The 7,641-nt window shown below is 46.5% G+C and overlaps 1 non-coding gene across 1 annotated transcript; it reads right to left on the bottom strand.

The window, feature by feature from the left end:
- Positions 1-559: 559 nt before the first annotated feature.
- On the bottom strand, positions 560-666 carry LOC127200926 (U6 spliceosomal RNA). Its single transcript, XR_007832142.1, has one exon. It is a non-coding gene; the product is annotated as a U6 spliceosomal RNA (small nuclear RNA).
- Between the last annotated feature and the right edge of the window lie 6,975 nt (positions 667-7,641).

The raw sequence follows: 7,641 nt of genomic DNA, 5'->3' as shown, positions 1-7,641 counted from the left end.
AGTACGTGAGAAAGTCGTATCACACTCTCCACTCAACTGTGGAGAATATTCTGACCATTGGCTAGATCTGGGAAGGGGTTTAAAGTTTACCTCCTGTATTGTCCTTGGCTGGTGCCTTAGTTTGAGCGGGACCCCTGGGCCCAAATCTGCCTATCATATTGTTCTACTTGTAGATTTCTAGGACCCTCTGTATCCTTTTATTTTGCTGTTCTCCCATGCGTCTCTCATTTAGAGTCCCAATAGGATGCCTTCCCCTCTGTCCCAGTTTCCTGGTAAGTGAAGGCTTTCGTGGGACATGCCCCTTGGGCTAGTATGCAGATATAAGTGAGTATATACCATTTGATTCTTTCTGCTTCTGGGTTAACTCACTCATTATGATCATTTCTAGCTCAATCCATTTATCCACAAATTTCGGGAATTCCTTGTTTTTAATAGCTGAGTAGTATTCCATAGTGTATATGTACCACAGTTTCTTTATCCACTCTTCTACTGAGGGACACTTAGGCTGTTTCCATGTTCTGGCTATTATGAATAAGGCTGCTATGAACATGGTTGAGCAAAAAATATGGAACGCTTCACGAATTTGCGTGTCATCCTTGCGCAGGGGCCATGCTAATCTTCTCTGTATCGTTCCAATTTTAGTATATGTGCTGCCGAAGCGAGCACTCTGTTGCTTTTCTTGTGGAGCTCCTGTCACCTCCAGGTCAGAGTAAGGTTTTCTTTTTTTTTTTTTTTTTTTTAAAGATTTCTTTATTATTACTTATACAGTGCTCTGTCTGCACATACACCTACAGGCCAGAAGAGGGCACCAGATCTCATTATAGATGGTTGTGAGCCACCATGTGGTTGCTGGGAATTGAACTCAGGACCTCTGGAGGAACAGCCAATGCCCTTAACCTCTGAGCCATCTCTCCAGCCCCAGAGTAAGTTTTTTAAAGACTATAACCAAACAGGAAGAATCAATCCTATTCCAGGCACATTGTGCCTAGGTACCTGACAAAGCATTCTTAGCTGATTGGCTGGGGATTAGGGTAGAGGAGCTTGGGGGGCTTTCCAGTTCCCTACCTTTTCTGTGAGAAAAGCAAAGTGTTATAATTTAACTCCAACAGAACATACAGTTATCTTTAACTGAAGCAGAAATTCAACAATTATTGAATTGTAAGTCAAAGGCTATTCTTTTTTGTTTTTTGTTTTTCAAGACAGGGTCTCTCTGTGTAGCCTTGGCTGTCCTGGACTCGCTTTGTAGTCCAGGCTGGCCTCGAACTCACATCGATCCGCCTGCCTCTGCCTCCCAAGTGCTGGGATTAAAGGCGTGCGCCACCATGCCCGGCCCTAAAAGGCTATTTTTATATCAGGAAGGCAGAGCCTGAGAACTTGAACTTAATTTCACCTTATGATCAAAATGGAGACTAAAGACAAAATGGCTTCAGCTATGCTAAAGATGAAAGCAGGCCTCAACAGAGGAGCTATGGTTATGCTAAAAACTAAAGTAGATCTCAGCAGAGGGGCTACCATTATGCAAGACATTAAAGCAGGCCTCAAACACAAAACAAAACAAAGCTCTGAATCCAAAGTGGCTAAGGCAAACCAACCAACTAACCAATGCCCAGATCTGAGTTGCCCTGGGAATGTTGGCTTCAGGCATGGCTCACACTGGGGATGCCCTCCAGGCTCTGCATCTCCTACCCTGAGGACACCATTTCCTGACCCCTTAGAGGAGCTTCTGAGAGATTGTGCTGCATGCTGCTTGGACTCCACATGGTGCAGCTCACAGTTTCTGGAATCCCGTGTCTCCGCTGCTTTTGCTGGATGTTTCCTGGCTGTGTTTTTCTTGGCAACTGTAGAGTGTGTTTTGGGAAAGAGTACTGCCCCAGGAGTTACAGTGCTGACCTGCCACAAAGGTTCTGTGGTCTGGACCCAGTAACTTCCAGTGTGGGGAAGTCTCGGTTTCCTTAGATGTTTTACGGGCATATGATGTCCTCCTGACCCCTTCTAGGGGTGACCTGCATGCCCATCCAAATGTCACTAGCCATAGCTGCCTTAGTTTGTCCAGATTGCTGTAATAAAACACCATGGGCTGGAAGCTTATACACAAGAAAAGTTATATTTCTCATAATCCTGTCCAAGATCAAAGCACCAACTGATTTAGTATGCTGTGGAGGCACACTTCCTGATAGACAGAGATGTCTTACTGTGTCTTTTTGTGCTATAGGGGCTAGCCCTCCAGGGTCTCTGTCAGAAGGCTGGTACCCCATTTACCAGGGCTCACCCCTCCAGATTGGCTTACTTGCTGTAAAGTTTCACTTCCTGACATCATGCCCCTGAGGTTAGGATTCAACAGAGGAATTTTGGGACACATGTTCAGACCATTGCACTGGGTCTCAGCTTTTATTCTTCCAGGGATGAAGACACTAGTTCTTGTTAACTTTTTTAATTGATTAATTAATTTGTCAAGAAGGTATATGTGTGCCATTCGGAAGAAGTCTGTTCTGTCTTTCCACCATGTGGGTCCTGGCCTCATCAGGCTTGGCAGCAAGAGCCTTTACTCACTGAGTGCTCTTATTGGCCCATTGTTTAATTCTTTAACTAATTAATTTATTGTTTTTCGAGACAGGCCTTGGCTGGCCCTGAGTTCACTCTGCAGATCAGGCTGGCCTCAAGCTCATAGCGATTTACCTGGCCCTGGTTCCTGAGTGCTGGGATTAAAGGCATGTGCTACCACTGCCCAGCTGTTTAATTTTTAAAAATATTTATTTATTACTTATTTATTTAGGGTGTATGTATCTCGGTGTGTCTCTCTGTGTGCATGCATCCACAGAGGCCAGAAGAAGTTGTTGGATCCCTAGACCTGGAGTTATAGGTGGGTGTAAGCCATTTGCTGAGCATTTCTCCAGCACACCATTGCTCAAGTTTTAATTGCTGACAGAAGATTGAAGAGTTAGCCTTTAGGCTAAGGGTATAGTTCTGTATACCATGCACAAAGTCTGATTTTATTCTCTAGTCTCTTGTCTGTCTGTCTGCCTGCCTGTCTGTCTATCTGTCTCTCTCTCTCTCACACACACAGACACACAGACACACACACACACACACACACACACACAGAAAGAAAGAGAGAGAGAGACAGAGAGAGAGACAGACACACAGACAGATAGACAGACAGACAGACACATACAAACAGAGATATACACATGGACACAGACAGACAGACAGACAGACAGACACACACACACACACACCAAACCAAACCAACAGCCAAGCCAAACTAACAACAACAAAAACAAAACTCTGGGAAATAGCTAATTTCCTTGCAAGAACTGTTGAGTGGGATTTCAGATACACAGCAGGGTGGTCGGGACATTTTTTGCTAATGGTCCATTTTTCTTATATTCTGTGATATCCAGTTTTCAAACACAGTTCCTAAGAGTGAATTGAATTCGTTATTGAAGATCATCCGTGGCAGAGCATTTCCAAGGGAGTGATGAGCTGACACCTTTGTTACTGTGGTTTTTTATGGCAGGCTGGCTTGGATATCAGGGGCTGAGGAAGGGTTTGTGGCGGGGAGTATTGCAAGATCCCAGAGCTGGATCAGGCTCCAGTGGGGAGAGACTGAGAGGCACGTTGTAAATAATTCACTCTCAGGCAGGCTGCCATCACTGTGCCGTGAACAGTGACAAATCCCAGAATCTTAGGTCTGACTTGGACTCTGGCTGAGAGGCTGGGCACAGATTCAGAGGCAGTGTGGTTTGGGGCAAACATGGAGGGAGGGTGGTTCAGCTAGGAGCATTCCCAGGTGAGGAGAGGCTATGTTTGAGAAGAACACAGGGATCAGGGCCGTGGACTCTCCGTGTGTGGATGCAGCATACAGAATAGGAAAGGCTGGTACAGAAACAAGAGGGTGGGGTGGTAGATCAGGCCTGAAATCCCAGAGCTGTTAAGGAAGAGGCCAGAGAATAAAGACTTCAGTGCTTGCCTGGGTCACTTAGGTCCATGGAGGTCAGGCTGGGCTGAATGAGACTGTCTTAAAAAACAAACAAACAAAACAAAACAAAACGAAACAAAAATAAAAAACAAAACAAAACAAAGCCGGGAGTGGTGGCACACACCTTTAATCGCAGCACGTGGGAGGTAGAGGCCAGAGGATCTCTGTGAGTTTGAGGCCAGCTTGGTCTACAGAGCTAGTTGTAGGATAGCCAAGGTCACACACACACACACACACACACACACACACACACACACACACACACACACACACACCCTGTCTCCAAAAACAAACAACTAAAACAAACTACAATAAACAAACACCTCCCAACACACCCCCCAACCTTGCAATGGTCTTTGAAAGTAGATATATATTGATTATTGCATTCACCCTTACGCATGAAAATTTTGGAGTTCACAAGAGAAACTTCCCCACTTAGGGCTGGAACCCAGGCTGAGCTACCTCAAAGCCGCTTTGCTGAATGGAGGGCAGTCCCTCCCAGCCGTGCACCTGCAAGATGGGCACGAGGAAGGGGAAGTGATGTGTGAAGGAGCTGCGGAGGGGAGCACGGCTGCTGAGTGGCCCTACTCAGCCTGAGGCCCATATATGCCTAGTGGGATCAAGGACAGCTTGATGTGTGGCTGGAAACTTGGGCGTGGCCTTGTGCCTGATCTGGGCCCTACACCCTCATCTATAAGACACAGCTGTTAGACCAGATGGATGGTCTCTTGGGATGTTTCTGGCCTTTACTACTTAGGACATCAGGATCAGAAGAGGTTTTATATTAAAAATAGATTATTCACTTTTTGAAAACATAATATTGTCATATGGTTCACAATCCAATGGCACCAAAGTCATCATAGTGCTCCCCCATATAGTGCTCCGCCATATAGTCCTCCCCCATATAGTCCTCCCAGATGATCTTCCCCATATAGTACTCCCCAGCCACTCTGTTCATTTCATTAGTTTATTGGTGTGGTTGGTTTCTATGGACATGGCCAAAGCATCTCTCTCTGGGTCAATCTGAGGAATCTAAGGCTGGGAGAAGGCAGAAAATTGGTGTCAAAATAGGATGGTCAATTCAGTGCCTCCTGAAGGAGGCATTTAAGGCAAGGTAGAGGGGCAGGGAGAAGGGGCGTGGTAAAATCCATGCCCCAGGCAGGAGTCATGAGTTTTCTTCCCAAAGCTATTCTCGTCTGGAGCGAGTGGCATTGTCTTGCCCGTGAGCCCCACCTATGCCCACCGCAGCAGCAGGTCCTGCCACCCTAACTCCTTGGCTCAGGGGCAAGCCCTCCTATGGTCGTCCATCCAACTTCAGCACCGTTGTCTCTGAGACACTCCCCTGCCTCTGTTCAAGATTGTCCCACCCAGCAGCCAAGACCACCTTCCTGAAAGCCCACTGGGTGATGGGCTAGGCAGGCACCAGAAGCTTTGGTTTGGGAGAACGGGAACAATTGTCAGCTCTTTGCCCTTAGGCCCCTGGCCTCCTGTCAGAGCCTCGAAGACGCCTCGCTCTGGCCCCGCCTTGTCTCACCAGATCCTTCTGCTGAGTTCTCACACCACTCCTCTTTCCTAGCAAGCCCTTGTCACAGACTGGGTGTCTGTGTCCCCTCAGATTCACAGGTTACCATCCCAACTGCCCAATGGTGATAGCAGGTGGCTAGGTGCTGTGGGAGGGGCTTAAGTGGAGCTGATGCAAGCAGGACTAATGTCCTTATAAGAAGAGACATGGGCTGGAGATGTGGCTCGGTTGGTACAGTGCTGCTTAGCATCCATGAAGCCCTGAGTTCGATTCCCCGATACCTCATAGAACCAGCTGTGGTGGCTCATCCCTGTAATTCCAGTACTTGGGAAGTGGAGGCAGGAGGATCAAAAGTTTAAGGTCTTCTTCAGAGGCCATCCTAGGATATACAAGACTCTGCATTTTTTTTTTTTTTTTTAAAGACAGGGTTTCTCTGTGTAGCCCTGGCTGTCCTGGGACTTTGTAGACCAGGCTGGCCTCAAACCAGAGATCTACCTGCTTTCTGCTTCTGAATGCTGGGATTAAAGGTGTGTAACACCATGCCCAGTTTTTTTATTTTTACTTAAAAGATGTACCTCTGTGTGTGTGTGTGTGTGCGTGCACACGCGCGCACCAGCGTGAATGCACTCCAGCATGTGTGCATGTGGATGCATGCATGCATGTATTTGTGCCATGACACACATGTCCAAGGACAGCTTCGCAGAGCTGGTCCTCTCTTGCTGCCTTTATGTGGGCTCCAGGGATTGAACTCAGGTCTCCAGGTTTGTTCAGCCAGTTCCTTTGCCTTGTGAGCCATCTCAATGGCCTGAGACACTGTTTTAGAGAGAGAAGCACTGGGAAAGGGCTTCCTCTCTGCCATGGGATGGCACAATGAGGGAGAGGCTATCTGCCCACCAGAAGAGACCTTCACCGGACAGGGTGCCATAATTTTGCACTGCAGGACTGTGAGAAGTAACAACGTGTCACCGAGGCCCCTGTGCCCATAGGACTGCTACAGTACCCTGAGCAGAATAGAGCTGTCCCTCGCACTGCCACGGTGTCCCTAGAAAATTTCTTCCCTAAGCAGATGGCTTGGGCTCTGCTAAGCAATAGCATATCAGCTGCACAATATTTACCCCATTACACCTTGCCCTGTCCTAAACACACACACACACACACACACACACACACACACACACACACACACACACACACACTTTCAGGATAGCTAATAGCTTTCCCTTATGAGAAAGTTACATTGACACACAATCACTTTCCCATGCCCTCCTCACCCACTCTACTCCACACCCACGCCAGGGAATAACTTTTATTACATTTTACGTCTTCAGAGTTTGTATATTTAAGATAAGCAGTGCTCTTACCTATGACGCCCTGTACCTGATTACCCGACCCCCAGCAGTGAATCTTGGGGATGCCATGATAGCATACATAAACACCCTTCTTTAAAGCTTTTTTTTTTTTTTTTTTTTGCGGGGAGGGGGACAGAGTTTCTCTGTGTAGCCTTGGCTGTCCTGGACTTGCTTTGTAGACCAGGCTGGCTGCTTTGTAGATCCATCTGCCTCTGCCTCCTGAGTGCTGGGATTAAAGGCCTGTGCCACCATGCCTGGCACTTTATTTTTATTTTTAAAAAATTTTTTTATTGAAAAAAAATTTTTTATTTATTATGTATACAGTGTTCTGCCTGCATGTACACCTGCACACCAGAAGAGGGCATTGGATCACATTATAGATGGTTGTGAGCCACCATGTGGTTGCTGAGAATTGAACTCAGGACCTCTAGAAGAGCAGTCAGTATTTTTAACCTCTGAACCATCTCTCCAGCACCTATTTTTATTTTTTTAACAGCTGCACATGGCTTTACTGAACAGTCACACCATAATTTATTTAACTAGTCCCTACTGGCAGGGGGTGGGTGGGTTCAGATCTCTGTCTTTTGCTGTTTTTAAAAAAGATTTATTTATTTATTATTATGTATACAGTGTTCTAGTGTTCTGCCTGCATGTATACTTGTACAACAAAAGAGGGCATCAGATCTCATTATAGATGGTTGTGAGCCACTGTGTGGTTGCTGGGAATTGAACTCAGGACCTTTGAAAGAGCAGACAGTGCTCTTAACCTCTGAGCTATCTTTCCACTCTTT

This window comes from Acomys russatus, chromosome 16 (assembly GCF_903995435.1).
Source record: "Acomys russatus chromosome 16, mAcoRus1.1, whole genome shotgun sequence".
Classification (NCBI taxonomy): domain Eukaryota; kingdom Metazoa; phylum Chordata; class Mammalia; order Rodentia; family Muridae; genus Acomys; species Acomys russatus.
This window is presented reverse-complemented; position numbering and strand designations above follow the sequence as displayed.